Source organism: Apus apus, chromosome 1 (genome assembly GCF_020740795.1).
Source record: "Apus apus isolate bApuApu2 chromosome 1, bApuApu2.pri.cur, whole genome shotgun sequence".
NCBI lineage: Eukaryota > Metazoa > Chordata > Aves > Apodiformes > Apodidae > Apus > Apus apus.
Genome location: NC_067282.1, coordinates 16973537 through 16992249, shown reverse-complemented (window position 1 = coordinate 16992249; position 18713 = coordinate 16973537).

Sequence of the window (18713 nt, the reverse complement as noted above, 5' to 3'; positions counted from 1 at the left end):
GGACAGTGTCAAACACCTTGCACAAATCCAGGTAGATGACGTCAGTTGCTCTGCCACCATCCACCATCTCTGTAGCCTTGTTGCAGAAGGCCATCAGATTGGTCAGGCATGACCTTCCCTTAGTGAAGCCATGTTGGCTGTCACCAGTCACCTCTTTATTTTCCACGTGCCTTAGCAGACTTTCCAGGAGGATCTGCTCCATGACCTTGCCAGGCACAGAGGTGAGACTGACTGGCCTGTAGTTCCCTGGGTCTTCCTTTTCCCCTTTTTAAAAATAGGGGCTATGTTCCCTTTTTTCCAATCAGCAGGAACCTCACCAGGCTGCCATGACCTCTCAAATATGATGGACAGAGGCTTAGCAATTTTATTCTCCAGCTCCCTCAGGACCCATGGGTGAATCCCATAGATTTATGCACCTTCAGGTTCTTTAGATGGTCACAAATCTGCTCTTCACCTACAGTGGGGGATAATTCACTCTCCCAGTCCCTGCTTTCACTTGCTGTGCCCTTTGTGTTGAGGCTGGAGCACTTGCCAGAGATAAGTGAAGCAAAGAAGTCATTGAGAACCTCAGCCTTCTCAATATCCTGTGTTGCTACCTCACCTGTTCCCTTCAGGAGAGGGCCTACACTCTCCTTGGATGTCCTTTTCTCCCCAGCATACCTAAAGAAGCTTTTTTTCCTCTTCTTAACATCCCTGGTGAGATTTAATTCCATCTGGGATTTCACTCTCCTCACCTGATCCCTAGCTGCTCGGACAACCTCTCTGTGATCCTCCCAGGATACCTGCTCTAGCTTCCACCCCCTGCTTCCTTTTTCAATTTGAGTTCTTCTAGGAGCTGCTTACTCATCCATGCTGGCCTCTTGGAGTTTCTGCTTGACTTCCTCTTAGTTGGGATGCAAGGCTCTTGGGCCTGGAGAAGGTGATCCTCAAATATTAGCCAGCTTTCATGGGCCCCTCTGCCCTCCAGGGTGTTATCCCAAGACACTCTCTTGAGCACATCCCTGAAGAGGCTGAAATCTGCCTTCTGAAGTCAAGAGTAGTAACCTTGCTGTGAGCCCTCCTTGCTGCCCTAAGGATCTTGAACTCCACCATGTCATGGTCGCTACAACCTAGGCTGCCCTTGAGCTTAACATCCCTCACCAGCCCTTCCTTGTTGGTGAGGACAAGATCTAGCATAGCACCTCTCCTTGTTGGTTCCTCGATTACTTGGAAAAGGAAGTTATTGTCCTTGCACTCTAGGAACCTCCTGGATTGTTTGCATTTAGCAGAGTTGTTCTTCCAACAGATGTCAGGGTGGTTGAAGTCTCTCATGAGGACCATGGCTTGTGAATGTGAAGCTGCTCCTATCTGTCTATATAGTGCCACATCTGTATTATCCTCCTGCTCAGGAAGCCTGTAGCAAACCCCCACCATGATGTCACCTTGGCCTTTCTTCCCCTTAATCTTAACCCACAAGCCCTCTGTTGGCTCCTCATCCATCCCCAGGGAGAGCTCCATGTACTCCAGCTGGTCTTTGACATAGAGGGCAACACCTGGCCCATCTCCCCTGTCTGTCCTTCGTAAAGAGTTTGTAACCCTCCGTTCTGACACTCCAGTCATAGGAGCCGTCCCACCAGGTCTCAGTGATGCCAATGAGATCGTAGCCCTGCAGACTCACCCTCATCTCCAATTCCTCCTGTTTTTTCCCCATGCAGTGTGCATTCGTATAAAGGCATTTAAGCTCCAGTGAGGTTGCCTGACTAGCTGACTTGACCACTTCCATGGTTACTAACCCCTTAGCAAGCCCTGTGTTGCACACAGGGCTTCCAGCTCTTCCTCTTTATTTCCCATGCTGTGTGCATTGGTGTAAATGCACTTGGGCTGGGTTATCAATTTCATCCCTGACATGGGCACACCACCCCTAGGCTCATCTGTAGTAAACCTGGCTTTATCCCCACCCCCTTCCAACCTAGTTTAAACCCCTATCAATAAGCCCCACTAACTCCTGCCCTAGTACCCTTTTTCCCCTGTGGGACAGGGTCTTGCCATCCAGTGTCAGCAGGCCCAGTGTGCTGTAAACCAAACCATGATCAAAACACCTGAAGTCCTGCTGGTAGCACCAGTTTGGGAGCCAGGCATTGATCTGTTAGTTCTCCTTGTTAACCCACTCATCATTCCCCAAGACTGGAGGGACAGAGGAGAACACAATTTGTGCACCTGAGCCCTTGACCAGTTGTCCCAATGCCTTAAAATCTTTCTTTATTACTCTCAAACCTCTTTTCTACACCTCATCATTACCTACCTGAAAGATCAAAAGAGGATAATAGCCTGAGGGCCGTATCAGACCAGGAAGTCTCCTGGTTATATCCCTTACCCAGGCTCCAGGGAGGCAGCAGACTCCCCTGTGAGAAGGGTCCAGCTGGCATATAGGATATTCAGTCCCTCTCAGAACGGTACCACCTATCACTATCACCCTCCTCTTGCTCTTCTCAGAAGTAGTCTTAGTAAGAGGAGCTGGTTGCTTTGGCAGCTTCTCAGGAGCAGTCCTATTGCACTGAGCTGGCTGCTTTGGCAGCTCCCTGGATGGGGCTTCTTCAGCACCATTGCTTGACTAGTCCCCTATCTCCAGAGCCCTGTATCTGTTCTGTAAGGGCACCTGGAAATGTGGGGAAGGTTCAGTGAGAACTCTTCTGCTACCCCTAGCAGGTACCTGCTTCCATTCCCCCCCCCCGCCCTCTCCTTGTTCCCTTCCTTCCTCCTGGCGATCAGAGGGCTGGGGATCTTCTAACTCTTGTGAAGCTGCCATCTGCTGCCTTTTCCCTAAGGATGGCAGGGTGCAGCTCCACCTACCTATTTCCCTTTCACATTCCTCTACGGTCCTTAACCTCTCCACTTCCTGCTTAAGCTCAGCAACCTTTACCTGCTCGCAGCGCACACAGGTGTGGTCTTTACTGTCACCCTGTACGAGTGACAGCCTCAGACACTCCACGCAGCCCGTCACCCGCACGTCCCGTGCTCTCCAAGAGCTGCCGGGCCCTGCCGGGTCTTTCCGCGCTCCCACAGGCTCCCCTGGCTCCGGGAACCCCCCTGTACATCTTAAATGGGTGAAGTTTGTCCTCAAGGCAGAGCACCCGCCGCAGCTGCGGCCCCTGGTAGCCATCCTCGTGGTCTGAGCAGACTGCAGAGTTCTTCGGAAATATCTGTAGGAAAACTTGCCTGGCTTGAAACGGAAGTCTTTCAAACTGATTAATATTTAAATTATCGTGAATATAAATAAATGTGAGTATTTCACCCCTCCTTTCTTCTCTCATAAAAAGGAAAAAAAAACCCAACAACTATTGTAAATTCTCTGCCAAAAAAAAACAACCCTCCTTGCTTTTGTAATTAGCATCCCTTCAAAGCAAAGATCAGTTTGTCACAGAAAGCCTTACAGATGCTTTATAGCTTTGAGGCAAGAAATATGCTGAAAAATATTAATATCTTAATCTTCCTGCCGAAATTAAAAAACAGTAGAGACATGGTGGAACTTTCATTAAAAGTGCTTAGTCATTTGAGAAAATCTGGTTCAGTTAATAACCCCATATCTTCCAAAGATAAAAGAAGCAAAGGCAAAGCCTCTCTTCTTTCCATTGGTGGCACTATATGCAATTTAAATTGTAATGAAGAGCAATCGTAACAATTGCTCCTCCAGGCCAGAAAAGATGTCAGATCTATTTTAGTCTGATGACGGGATGATATGCACTGGCCTGATGCGTTACAGGAATTGCTAAACATTCAGTAAAACCTGTTTGTGCAAGTAAAATTTAATACATACATTACACCATATGTTTAAGCTACATACATACAATAGAGTTTCCATTATTCTGTAGTAGTTCTTCAACAGAACTGAGTAAATCTCTTGTACACCTAGCAGCTGATGATAATTTAAAAAAAGAATTATCATACCACAGCACTGAACTTCAGCTTTTAATACACAACATAAGGTTTAATAGAGAGAGTAAAATCTGTCCTGCTTTCATCAATAACAGTCAGTTTTGACATACTGTACAACTTACTACTGACGAGGGAGACAGATTTATTTGTTTGAAATAGTACGTCCTAAAGTGCAGGGCCAGTTTTTCAAACACAGAAGTGGTCTGACTTCCAAAATTTCAGTCAATGCAGAGCACTTACGTAAGCCCACCTGGGTTCCTTATTGTCAAATCCCTTTAAATTTAACAGTAGTTTCATACAGAGAACACTCCAGAAAATTAGTCCTTTCATGTTATGTCATGTATATCCTAATATATTTAGGCACCCACATTTGGAAATACTCAGTTTCATCCTGAAATGAGAAATCAAGACCTGTTGCACATAAAGGAGATATAAATTGGGTACATTTTTAGACTGTATTTTTTGAGATTTACCTCAAGATAATATACTAGTTTCATGGGAGTATTGTGCCAAGTCTGCTTTGTAGATTCATAATTTAAAAAAACATATAATCAAAGCTTGCCTGATGGAATGTTAGATTTAAGCATCCATGCTGGAAGCATACGCCCGACATTTAATACATTACAAAGTAAATTATTTAGTTAGGGAGGAGAGCTGACAGGGAAAACATACATCACCTGTTTGAGCACGTTTGAGGAGCTTGCAAAGAAATGATAATAAGGAAAAGAAGCATTACATAAACCCAGGATATTATCAGCTCTTTTCCTGCTTCAGTTTTACAAAACTGTTCACTAGAAGGGTGTGATGAAGTGCAAGACTTTATGTAAATGTTCTTTTAAGTTCACAGGATTTAACTACTAGAATCTTCTTGTCTGTGAACACTTTTACAGTATTTTAATGAGGCTATATGAGAGACAATGCTTGGCACTTCACTTTTTTAGTTAATAGTGTAAGAAAATCTATGCGGTGGAGAGTTACAACACTAATTTTGTATTTTGCTCTAAAAATAAGGGGAAATGAATTATTCTGCATGTCTGTTTGTAGACATTTGAGGCATGGGCAGCACGTGCCTTAATCCAAGTCCCACCATGTGCGCGGTGATAAGCAAGAGGTGTATGAGCAAGAGTGTGGCCAGCAGGTCAAGTGAGATGCTTCTTCCCTTCTGTTTGGCAGTTGTGAGACTGAAATGGGACATTGACATAACAGAGCATGTCCAGCTGAGGACCACCAAGGTTATAAAGGGGTTGGAGTACATAATGTACAAGGAGAAGCTGAGTGAACAGAGTTAGGTCAGCCTTAAAAAGAGAAGGGAAAGATCACCCTGCTGAACAATAAAGGGAGGGTGTAGAGAAGATGAAGCCAGACTTCTCAGAGGTACACAGCAGAAGGCCTACAAACAAGACATAAGCTGCAACATGGAAAATTCCAATTAGATAAGGGGAAAAAAATATTCACACTGATATCCCCAAAGAGATGAAGCTTGACCTATGTGACTTCCAGATGTTCATTATTCTATGCACTGTATTTCAGTCATACAACAAGCATTTATCTAATCACATAGCAGGAGGATGAAAACACCCAGCTCTTGTCTCCAAGAGGTAATGTAGCCTTTCTCTGCTAACAGTTGACAATATTAATGTTTATGTCTCCCTTGATAATATTGACTAAGTTTTGTAGATACTGTAATGTTGGGTTACAAGGCTATAAAATTATATATTACTATATTATTACTATGTATTATTGCCATATACCATAGTCATGCAGTACAGAGGATTTGATGGAAATAGGATACATTGATTTGGCATTAGCATGCTTGGACTGATTCAAAATGCAAGACCTGCTCTTTCAAGAAGCTGAATATATACGTCACATGTATGAGACAATTACAAAACATTTTGAGTACAATATGAACCAAAGTAATTAATTTTAAGCAGTCAATGGGAATATTAATGTACTTTATGAGGTATACATGTATTTAAATGCCAGCACACTCTGTAGGCCACCAGTGAGTGAGCATGACACTCCTATCCTACTCCCAACAGTAAAAAAAATAATCAGTCAGGATTGATCTGTACCACAGATGTGCAATATGGCATAGATATGCTCAAGACAGCTCAGCAGAATACCAGAAGGGCCTACCTGAAATAGGATAGGACAGAGCTTCACATGGTTACCTTCCTGCTGAAAACCTATGGAATACATTATTCTGGGTGGAACCTGCCTAAAATCTGATTAATTCAAGTTATACTTGTGAGACCATAATTTTCACAATAGCTTATGCAACTCGGAGAGGTTTGTTTAGCATTAGCAAATGTTGCTTACCTTTGGGTAAACAGTAACCACACTTCCAGCTACCCTTTTTCTCCCAGAATGTCCAGCCAAGCTCTTATACCCCTCCAGCTGTAGAGATTTGCCACCTTATGACTAGATAGCCAGGATAAACTAAAATTGTTGTTACCAAGTTAGTATCCTGTGGGTCCACCACCTGATTTCATCTTGCATGTAATTCTCACCAAACTTTTCACTGTTGCAACTGAAAGAGGTTTGAGTGTTTTACTAATTTTTCATTCTGAAAATCTGCTGACAGAAAATGGCTTAGAGTGAAAATTGTATTTACTTCCAAGTGATCATAGTTTTTCTCCTGTGCTTAAAACCATCAGCTATTTCCTTGGGATTAAGGTAATTTTGTCATTACACCTAATTTCATTTCATGAAGTAAAAAAAATACAAATAGCAGTATCCCAAACCAAACAACACTCTGCTAGTAAAAGTTGTTAGTCTTTTAATACTGTCTGTTACACATACTTTGGTATATTCTTTGTAGTGAAATGGTCCGTCCATCAAATCCATGTCTTTCCAATTTAAAGCCCAGGATGTAATGCAGGACAGTGTCAAATGCTTTGCTCGAGTCCAGGTAGATGACATCAGTTGCTCTTCCTTTATTCACCAAATCTGTAACCCTGTCATAGAAGGCCACCAAATTTGTCAGGCACGATTTGCCCTTAGTGAAGCTATGTTGGCTGTCACCAATCATCTCCTTATTTTCTCTTTGCCTTAACAGAGCTTCCAGGAGGATCTGTTCCAAAATCTTGCCAGGCACAGAGGTGAGACTGACTGGCCTTTAGTTCCCCAGGCCATTTCTTTCCCCTTTTTAAAAATGGGGGTTATGTTTCCCCTTTTCCAGTCAGTGGGAACTTCACGGGATTGCCATGATTTCTCAAGCGTGGTGGATGGAGAGTGGCTTAGCAACTTCATCTGCCAGTTCCTTCAGGACCCACGGATGCATTTCATCAAGTCCCGTGGACTTGTGCACCTTCGGGTTCTGTAGATGGTCTCGAACCTGATCTGCAGAGAGTTCTTCACTTCCCAGTCCCTGCCTTTGCCTGCTGTGACTTGGGCAGTGCAGCCTGAGCACTTGCCAGTGAAGACTGAGGCAAAGGTGTCATGGAGTACCTCAGTCTTCTCCATATCCCACATAACCAGAACCAAATTAAATTAAATCTTGGGGAAATCCTTCATGAACACCACAGCTCCAAGTGCCATTAGCAAACAAATTCAAGCATTTACTTGAATCTGATGATCGAGCTACCCTCATAAGCAGTAGCTGTTTTCTCCATCCCAGTCACAAGACAGTGTTACTCCAAAGCCAAACAATCCTGCTCAGAAGTTTTCATCTTCGTCCTTCTCAGGCAACTATGGTCCACTATCAAATGTGTTTGCTATATTAATTTAATATTAAGTTACACCCTGCTTTGATGGCATGCACTAGTGTGTAACAGTTGTCAAACTGGATCTCTTAAGTAGGTTACCAGGTGTAGTTGTCATCAGTTCCTTGATGGACTATCTTGTTAAGGAAGCCATTATAAAATCACTTCTGATGGGGAATACAAATGATATTCACCTATAAAGGCTAAATTCTGGTGCCATTAGAGAAAAAGGCAAAAGATTTTTACTGAGAGCTTTCATATTTGTAATAAAAAATAAGGTCTAGAGGGTTATCTAACCAGTGAAAAAACTGAGGGAAAAGTACCTACTATTCATAGATAAATGGAAAAAGTAGCTTGAGTATCTTTGGGTTTGAGACACAGAACATCTTCTAAAACTAACAAAGCAGTTTACTGTTTCTTGGGACTGAAGCCATAAAATTTGCCTTTGAAAATTACATTGTATCAGACTGTGATCTCCTACATGTTTCTGAGAACAAAATGGCCTGTTCCTAAAGAATTCACGGTTCTACAGATGTAATGATATTGGTTGCATAAGTAACCTTATTTAATAAATAACAAATTCAGACATTTTCTGGGCTTTTGACTTTAAATAGTGTGGCTTTTACTACAAAACTGTAATTAACCATTTTATTACTTTTGGACTTCTTGAAGTGAATCTCTATTCTACATTATCCACAGTTAATAAACAATATAACTCAACAATTTAATGGGGAATAAATATTTTCTAATAAAATAATTATCTCCTGATAGTTCCCAAAGATTTAAAGTAGGCTGCATGAAAAAGAAGACAGGAAGACCTCAGCTAAGGCTTTCTTTCACACAACAAGTATTACACATTTAATTGAATCAAAACCTTTAAAGTTTCTCCTCTTTCCTTCTTGAAAATCCATCAATTAATAAGGAATCAATTGTTTATTGACTGCTGAGACAGGCTTTCCTTTGGGAAAAAAAAACAAACCAAAACAAACCCACAAACAAAAACCAACAAGCAAAGAAAATCCTGAGTGGCAAAATTAGTGCTTCAGCTTCACAGGAACATGTGCTCTTGGCATGGAGCTGGCAGATACTCCCTTGGTTAGCATTTCCAGATTCGAGAGCCCTGACATATCTCCTTGCTCTTCCCCATTACCAAGCAGAATTCTCCTACAGTAGGGAAACTAGCTCCTGCATTTTCAGTTAGGTTAACACTTATTACAGGGTCCTCCCATTCTTCCAATGAGCAATGTCATGTATTTATCTTTATAGCTACCTATTTGTATCATAATGTACATACATTTGCACTCTTCCTATATTGTCTAACTCATACGTCTCTAGATTTAACTTTGCATTTTAATTTAATATGAAATTACATATAATTACTTTCTGTAATAAATTTTAATTTGGAGTACTGATGAAGGCCTCTGGCAAGATCTGGCTCTTAAAACTGGCCTGAGCACCTTTCAAAAGCTATCTAGTGAGTTAGAATAGTTGGGCCTACTTTCAAACAGAATTCGTATCATTTACCTGGCTTTTTGATCACTGTTTCAAAGTCTTTGTCTTTGAAGTCACTTTGCAATGTCATCAGTAAATCTAGGGTGGGTTTCTTCTTGTGCTTTATGTCCTCTTCAATCAAGGATTTTAATCTCATTGTTATACACACGGCAAAAGTTTTGGTGAAACAGTATCTCCTGGCTTAATCAGTACAGGCATTCTTTCCTTCTGCCTATCTGATGGTTATTTAAATAATTTAATCTAAAATATTTCAGTTTTGTTTGGTGCTTGTTAAAATAAATCACATAGGATAACATGCTACACAATAAGAAGGATTAATAAACCAAAATGAAATAAAGGCTCTTTCTCTGCTTAGTTTTAAAATTCCCTTTACTTGGGACTGGATCCAGTGTGAATATAAGTCATCTATCAAGTCTTCCTGTTATTGACGAAGAGATTCCAAGGAGTACACATGCTGCTCTGAGACCTAACTGAGCACCAGCCAATTTAGGCTATCCAGAACTAAGGGGACTGATTAGGTTATCTAGTAATCTCTGATTTAAAAAAGAGAGATTCCACTTACTTACCAAAGTGAAGGACGTCACATAAAAATGCAACGGGTCCCACATAGCCATTTAGAAAGGGATTGATTGGTTCAACTGCACGTCTTCAAATGTCACTGAAATCAGTGGCAAAACTTACCTTGTTGACAGTGGGTTATTTCCTTCTTCTTAGATTATTCTGTAAAAAATTAGATATTCTGACCGGGTCACCCGTGTTTTCCTTCCTGAATGCTCATTATTCAGTAATAATTTAAACTTTAAACTGTTCAGTCATACAAGTATCATACTAAACACATTTCAATTAAAAACAAACAAAAAATGCCCACACTTTCCTGCTGCTCTTGTTAACAGAAGTCAATAATCAAAAGCCCCAAATACTGTTGTCTTGCTTTGGAAAGTGCTTAAAAACTTGCAGGGGTGAGGGGATTGTCTGGTTTGCCCCCACTGTACCCAGCAGTGCTCGGATTTCTTTGTAGTCTTTTCCGAGGGCTGCAGACGCAGCCTTTCCATTTCACAGGGATTTGCTTTCTGAAACAGTTGTCTCTGTGCCCTCGTGGCTCCCTTTGGCAAAGAAACTTCTGGAGTTTCTCTTAATTTTCATCCCCTTGAGGAGTCAACCGTGGCTTTGATCTCAGGCTGCTGCAGCGTGGGAAGCCCGGGCTGTCCGCACCAGCCCCGGCAGCCGATGCGCGGGAGCGCGGGGCTGCGGGACACGGCCCGTCCCGCCCTGTGCGGGAGCGCGGTGCTGCGGGACACGGCCCGTCCCTGCGGGAGCGCGGTGCTGCGGGGCACGGCCCGTCCCGCCCAGTGCGGGAGCGCGGTGCTGCGGGGCACGGCCCGTCCCTGCGGGAGCGCGGTGCTGCGGGGCACGGCCCGTCCCTGCGGGAGCGCGGGGCTGCGGGACACGGCCCGTCCCCTGCGGGAGCGCGGGGCTGCGGGACACGGCCCGTCCCGCAGGACCCGACTTCCACCGCCCCGAGTCTCCCACCCCGGCAGCCATCAGACCCACCCCTGGCTCCCTGCGGGCGCGGCAGCTCCCGGGCGGTCACCCTCTCCTCCTGCCTCGCACCGCAGGGCAGACCGCTGCTCTCCTTCCCTGCACGTCGCTGCGCGGGACACCGCTCCTGCCGAGGCTTCCTCACCGCAGCCCGGCCCTTGGGTTTGGAGCAGACTAACCGAGCTCTCGCCTGCCGAAAGCCGCGGGCCCTCCCGGCTGCTCCCCGGGGCCGGAGGGCGGGAGCGGCGACACGAACAAGCCGTGTTCCCCGTGAGCCTCCCTGTCCCGGAGAGGCTGCCAGGGAGTTCTGCCCTGCAGGTTGTTTCGTAGTTCAGGCATTGGGAGAGCTTTTTGTGCTCTTCATGGGAGCTGTTAAGGTTTGTAAGGACGTACCATGTTCGATGAACAAGGACGAGAGAGTGGACGACCCTGAGATGTATCCGTAAATGTGGAGCTTTTGATACGCTACAAGGATTCTGAAAAGCACCGCCCTTGGTGTTACTCAAAACTACAGGACAAAGTAAGACGTGGATCGTAAATAATCAGTTTTCCCTTTAGATCTTTCCCATATGGGTTGGAAAGCAAGCTATTTTATAGGTAATCTCATTTTATTGATTGCATTTTTAAAATTATCACATTTTAACGAAGAAGAAAAAGCAGTATGAAGGTAAAATGAGGATGTTGGCTAGAAATATTCATTGAAGCCAGATACTCAGATGGATGGTCACAGGCAATGTCTTTAGCCAGAAGGTCTAAGCATAGGTCATCAGCAACAAGACTCAGCTCGTTAGCATTTTGGATCATTTTCTATATTTAATTTTCTGATTTTTTTTCTGTTATTTTTTTTTGCAGAGTAGTTTACACCTAGTAGAAGTAACAAGCAATAGGACAACAGAAAATGGCCTCAGGCAAGGTTTAGATTGGGTATTAGAAAAAAATTCTTCACCAAGAGGGTTGTCAAACATTGGAACAGGCTGCCCTGTCAGCCTGGAGTCACTATCCCTGGGGGCATTTAAAAGATGTGTAGAAGTGGTGCTTAGAGACCTGGTTTAGTGATGGACTTGGCATTGCTGGGTTAATGGTTGGACTCAATGATCTTAAAGGTCTCTGATTCTATGATTCTAGAAACATCTTATGTCTTTCAGTACATAAGCCCTTGTTCCCTTTTTCTCCCTGAGATAATGATGTTTGTGTATGTATCATCGCTAACAGGGCTGTTCTCTGCTCACTGAAAATGTGTAATCTCGTTAGCAGTAACAGAAACTGTGTTTAGGCATCAAAAAGAGAAAAGAACATTAGTAATTTAATCACTGCCTGTGATTAATCCTACTGAAGCAGAACCACTGATGGCCTTTTCTTTTAACCAGAGGGTGTATCTTTTTAATTGCTCCAGAGATAACAGAAAGTGTGTTCTATTTTATGGAGATAAGAATCATAGTTTTTAGACATCTGAAAGTCCCTTTAGCTCATACTTTTTGTGCCACTGATACTTCAGATTTGTTCATGGCTACTTTTCCCAGTCTAGTGCCTAATTCTTCCAGGAACTATTGATTTTCTGTTTAAGCAGTTTTTGTTCTTGTTTCTTATCTGTATTGCTGTTCTTAGCAAGAATTTTTATTTGTTTTAAGTAGTTCTTTTCCTCCCTGTACTAAGAAATGTGTATCCTGTTTATCTTTTCAAGAAAGCAAGATTTTATTCTGCAGACCTTTCTGTCAATTTGAATCCTTTCTGCTGCTTTTTGGGCAAGATACACTCCTGCTCTGATCAGTTAGTGTGGCACAGATCTCAGTCACCAAACATGGCCACAGGCAGGAGCAGCACTATGTTCAGCTCTGTTGGTCCCAAGTCAGATTTTGTGAAAATGTGTAATAGGATTTTGTCTTCCTTTAGCCATGTTGTTTTACTTGGTTTTTACTTGCAGAATTGTTCAATGCCAGATTGATCTCTGAAAAAAGGTTCATAGTAGTGGTTTGCCGAGACTCTTACAACTGCAAGCCCATGTGCACAGCCAAGATAGTTTATTTGTCCATGTAGCCATGGTGAGTGACCATGGGAATCATCTGCTTGCAATTACAATGGCCTTTAAAAATGAGGTTATTCATCTCACCTTGTATCACCCTGTAGCAGTTACAAGTATAGGAGGCATTAGAACAACCTAGATATGTGGTGCATTTATAGATGGCAAAGGGTTCATGTGGAAATTAAAAAAACAACCAAACAAAAACACAAACCAGAGGGGTCTGTAATACGTGATTAAAAACCATGCCATTGCATGCAAGATAGAATAGATCAAATTAACATTGGATAAGAAATCACATGTAACCCAACCTTCAGGATGAGTTAGTTCAAACTCCCACTGCTACCCTATTCAGCCTCCAGTCTACCCCTCGTTTCCTGATACCTAAATCTGCTTTCTGTATCTGCTCCAGTGAGAGGCCACTGCCAGACCTGCTCCTTCCTGCTTTGCCTTCTGGTTTCCTTCCTTGCACAAGTAAACTTCCATGTACTTACAGAGGTCATTTTTCCATAAGTGAGGACCTGTCCTACATGCTTGCTTGTCCAACAGATGAGTGTGATGCACCAGTTGTACATGTATCCTCTGTTATTACTTAGAAAGCTGCATTCTCTGCATGTCAGTCACACTTTGTTGTTTTTGGATTGTTGGTTGTTATGAGACACAGAGCAGTAGTCCTATTGAAAACTGCCTGGAATCATCTACTCTACCTTTTATTTAGTTAATTTGAGTTTAAAATCAGTTTTAAATCTACTTTCCTTCCCATCACAGATCTCAAGTTCCTTACAGAATTACAAAAATACTGTTGGTTTTGAGCATTAGATCCATTGCTAACAACTCACTGACGAGCATCGAGCAGGAGAAAATAACCTGGAAGCTCAGGTCAGTTACCCTAACATGCTGCACTGCAGTGTTTTGGAACATCTCTGCTCTTTTACCAGTAAACACAGATCAACCCATGGACCAGTGGGGTTTATGGTGTTACATGCCCTCCTTCTTGTTGTAGTCGTAGCATGTGGTGAAGGACCCAGTACAAGGACTTCCGGTACAGAGGAACAGTCCTCATTGGGAGCACAGCTGATGGAGGAAAGTGTTCTCCAAGAGTCAAGAGTAGTAACTGATGGCTAGAAAAGAATTCAGAGGGGATCCGGATATGATAATGACCTGATTTTATTTAAGGGGGAAAAAAAAAAAAGTTTAGTGGGATTAAAACATGATTTTAAGGAGTAGCTCTGTGCATCTGTGAATCTCAGCTGGAGAAGAGCTGAGTTTTACTAAGTTGTTGGGGTTTTTTTTCAGAACAAATAAATTAAGGGAATCTAGATACTGTATTGCAGCATCCTTTCTAAGTAATGAATGTGGGACTGTCCGTTATACCAGGATATATTTACCTCTAAAAGCTCTTTCTCTGTTTGCTTATTCTAATATCAAAACTAACAATTTCTTCTAACAATGTGTTCAATTTCTCTTACACAATTACAATTTATTAGACCATCTCAAAGACTGTAATTCTTAAATTCTGTGAGGTTGGACATGGGAAAATCTGTTCACAGCTTTTTTTCAGAACTCTAAAATACAAAGTCTGTGGCTTTTTTGGTGTATTTGCATCTCTACAGAAACTGCATATGTTTCAGTACAACAGAGAACCGACAAGATTTAGATCCTCCTCTTCTGGTGAAGAGCATTTACCCTCAGGAGATGAGGACTCTACAAGTTACACAGTACAGTGCAAAGTCAGATACTTACATTTCTCTGGCAGCTTGTCTGGCTGTTTGCTATTTGTGGCATAATGTAGTAAAACAAGGCCCATTACAGTGGGATAAACCAAACAGTGTTTTTGATTGCCCCCAGTCTTTTCTGGGTCCCACAGTCAGGGATGCATGGGGCAGTTGAAAACAACTGAAACTGTGATCCAAGGGAAAACAAAGCTGAACATCAAAGTAAAGACCAGCAAAACAAAAGTGAAGAAAGAAAGGAAGAAACTAAACACACAGAAAGCAGCTGTCTTTTAGAATTAATTATAGTGGGCCGGAACTCATTTATTTCATGCCACTTGAAAGCTGCTTGATAATTATAAAAATATTTCTAGGCCAAGTTGACTTCCTTTGTTTATTCCTGGGAGACTGTAGATGGTGTATACTTTAAGCAGCTTTGTCTGCTTGCTAGAAACTTCATTGCATGTTTTCTAGTTTCTCTTGTAAAGGACCTAAATCTGATCAAGAGCCTGTTTCTTCAAGTACTACCGAGTAATTGAAACTGCATGTTCACAGTAATATACTGTTTCTGACTTGATTTCTCAGTAGGATGGAAGCAATAAATGTAGGTTATTGTTTTTCTACTTGCAGGCAGAGTTGACAGGTGTTGCAGCAGGTGCTTTCAGCAAATTCAGACTAGATGCTGTACGTATCATTTTATGGTATGTGATATTCCCTGTGGTATTCATTCTGGATGCACAAAAATGCCACTGCATGAAAATTTGAAGTATATTTTCATACATTAAATGCATTCAACTAATCAAGTCAAGGTAATAAAAATATTTATGTAAAATATGTGGATAAAACAAGGTTCCTAAATTCACAGTAAAACTAGATCTCCTAAATCCAAATCTTCTGCAGTCCTAAGAACTTGTCAGTCTTCTTGACTTGGAGATTTGTGGGTGGTCTGCTCCCTGTAAGAGTGTAGCTTTTTAAAATCTCAGTCTTAGTTTTTTTGTTGATTTCAGCTGAACCTGTATTTTATGGCAGACTTTGGCCGGATTTATTCTATGTGTCCTTGGTCACCTAGTGGAGATGTATCAGCAAGAAGCATAGTTGTTCAAGGTCCCTGTGTAGTTGACAGAAATAAATTGTTATCTCTGTATGGCAGTTAATATCTTAGCTGTTGTAAAATTGCTCTGGGGAACTACCTTTCTAGCTCTGGTAGCCACAGAGTGAGCCTATGGTGCACAAGCTTCAGGCTTGGACACCAAGGTGAGGTCTGAAAAATGGTCTGAAGTGCTTAAGTATTCTTTTATTTGAAATGTCTTGGTAGGTGCATCTGCTTTGGTTTAGGCAGAAAGTACTTGCCCCTCAATCACTGATATTTAAATACCTTGACATACACTATTCCTATGCAGATGTCTCATGCTTTAAAGGTATTTAGTTAAGAACTAAGAATTCTGGCTACAACACCTGACATTGCTGAAAGGAAGCTGATTTATTGCCAAAATTATTGCCCAGCTTTCTGGCATTTTTATTAAATTTCTGCTTTCATAATTATTTGATTCATGTTTCAAATCTCCTCCTTCTCCTTATTTAACTTAGCCTAATGAACAAAAGATCATTAGTATACTTCATATCAATTGTACATGAGGCTAATGAAGCATTAGAAACTACTTAGACTTCTGTTCAAGTTGTATTGTAGAGGCCAGGATGAAAAGTTAACTTATTTTTTACAAGATGATCTGCTTCAGTAAGAGCATGAAGTAAGGAAAAAGTATTTAGGTAGGAATTACAGAAGTATTTCATAACTTTCTAGAGAAAAAAACCCAAACATGTAGCATATGTATAGTGAGTTAAAACTCCAGGTGAAAGAACTTATGAAAGGCAAATATTTTGTACTGGAACATGGAGGTTCCATGTAAATATCAGAAAAAACTTCTTTCCTGTGAGAGTGACAGAGCACTGGAACAGGCTGCCCAGAGAGGTTGTGGAGTCTCCTTCTCAAAACCCACCTGGACAAGTTCCTGTGTGATGTGCTCTGGGTGACCCTGCTCTGGCAGGGGGTTGGACTAGATGATCTTTCAAGGTCCCTTCCAGCCCTTAAGATTCTGTGATTCTGTGACTCATCATTGCTCATCAAGATTAAGCATTTATTTCTTAAGTTCTGTGGTCATGTTTCCAGACACAGGTGGTGTTTATCTCTGAGAAAAGAAGCAAATACCAGTCACTCTTACTGTGTAGGTGACATGAAGAATACTGTCTTTTCACAATGAAACATGCAATTATTGCCATGAACCATCCTCTACAGCAACATGTAGGAAGGCAGGCAGGGAGCTGAATCCTGAAGCCTTAACAGTCCATTAAAGCATGGTTTGAAATACACAACTGTTAAAATCATCAAGGTTTCTGTGTACTTCATCTACACTTCTGAATTACTCTAAGGATTAACTAGTTTTATTGTGTTTTCTTGGTGGCATGTGGTTTTGTTAATCAAGGCTGTAATAAAACTCCATGTATACTTAATGTATTTTAAAACTAAGATTATTTTGTTCTAGCCTGCACGTTTTGGAGAGAAACAGACAACCTCATGAAGGCAAATGTGGTTTGTTGCAGCACATTCTGTCTGTATTTAGCACCTCCAGTATTAGGAAACGTGTTTTCTTGCAAATTACAGAAAATGTCACAAGGGCCAGTCATCAATATGATCTCATAAATCTTTCAGGAGAAACAACTGGTTCCTATTATTCCACAGAGATAAATCACTCTCAGACAACACACAAAAAAGAGTGTTCTGTGAAAGGAAGCCCTAATTTTCTCAGTGGATGATGAAGCATTTTTCAGTAAATTAGTCCATAGGGAGACTTGGAAGACCAATATCAAAATAATGAGTTATTAATTAATTGGGTATGTTAAGTGCATTGTGACAGCTACCATTTATAGTAAATTACTTTTTTTTTTTTTAAATACAGAACATGTAGTAACACCTCCCTCCTCCAGCTAAGAAATCCATTAAAATCCTTGGTGTATAGTCACTTGGATCACTTGCTTACTGAGACATTCATATTTCTAATAAAGAGTAATTGGGCAGTGTAAGAGGATTTTTTTTTCTTTTTATACCATCAATTTAACTTATTACATAATTTTACAGACATGCAATTTCTTAAGCATTATTTAACTTTAAAAGCTTCAAGCATGCCTATGATTAAGTGATGAGTAGTTCTTTCACAGCAGCAAACTATGCAAAGACTCCTCAGCTCCATCTGTAATGCAGATGCAGTAATGAAAATAGGAAACAATGAGTGAAGTACTGGAGGGAGAGGCTGAGAGCCACATCCAGTAAGGGCTTTTGGAATCAAAAAAAGAGGATCCCTTGAAACCATTAGAACCAAGACTCAAAACGTGGTGTAGGAGTGAGTAGGAAAGCAGGTGAGAAGGACACTGGGCAAACAGGGAGCCCACAAGCTTACGTCCCTGTTTTACATAAAATCAAGCTGGTAATTTGGAACTGAATAACGACAGAATGCTTTTGCTTTAAGTAGTCATTGTATAACCCCAGGAGAAACAGTATCAGAGGTCTGTTTATCTTTTCATATATAATGTCTACCTTAACACAGTACCTCATGTATTGTCATTGTTTACCAGACCTTGTGTGTAAATGACAGAATTAAGATACACAGATAGGAGATAATTATAATCAGATGTGTGTCACATGAAGGTTTGCATCCGTAGTGGTTTTCACAGACCTAAATAAATTGATTTAAAACTGGTTTTAATTACACATGTATGACTGCTATGTGCTGATAGGGCATCAGTCAGGCCTCAGTTTCTGTGTCTTGACATAGCCAAGGGGCTTCTAGTGTGTATGAGCTACTTATGTATTATGCAATATATAGGTGTGTTAGCATACATTATCCACTGATTAAGGTGGTGAGGCAAGTCAGAAACCAAAACAAAATCATTTAAAGAGCCAGATTCTCCTCTTACTTTCTGAAAAAAAAATGGCTAACAAGCAGATTTTGTGAGAAACAATATTTTTTAACAGAGCTATGTTAATTAGAAATTATTAATTAATTATTAAGAAAACTGGAACATTGATATCAAATTATGTCTCAAAGTTACAGAAACTAGCTTCTTATGTGTGCAGTCTTAGGGAAAGTTAATTATCTTCTGTCTCCATTTATGTAACACAAATAGAGCTGTCAGTAGCTTTGATTTTTTTTAATTATTTTTTTTTTTAGATCTAAGCTAGTGTGATAAGGATTTGTAGCAGGTATAAGTAAAGATAGTGTAATTTTAAAGATCTAAATGATAACTTTACTTGCATTTCCA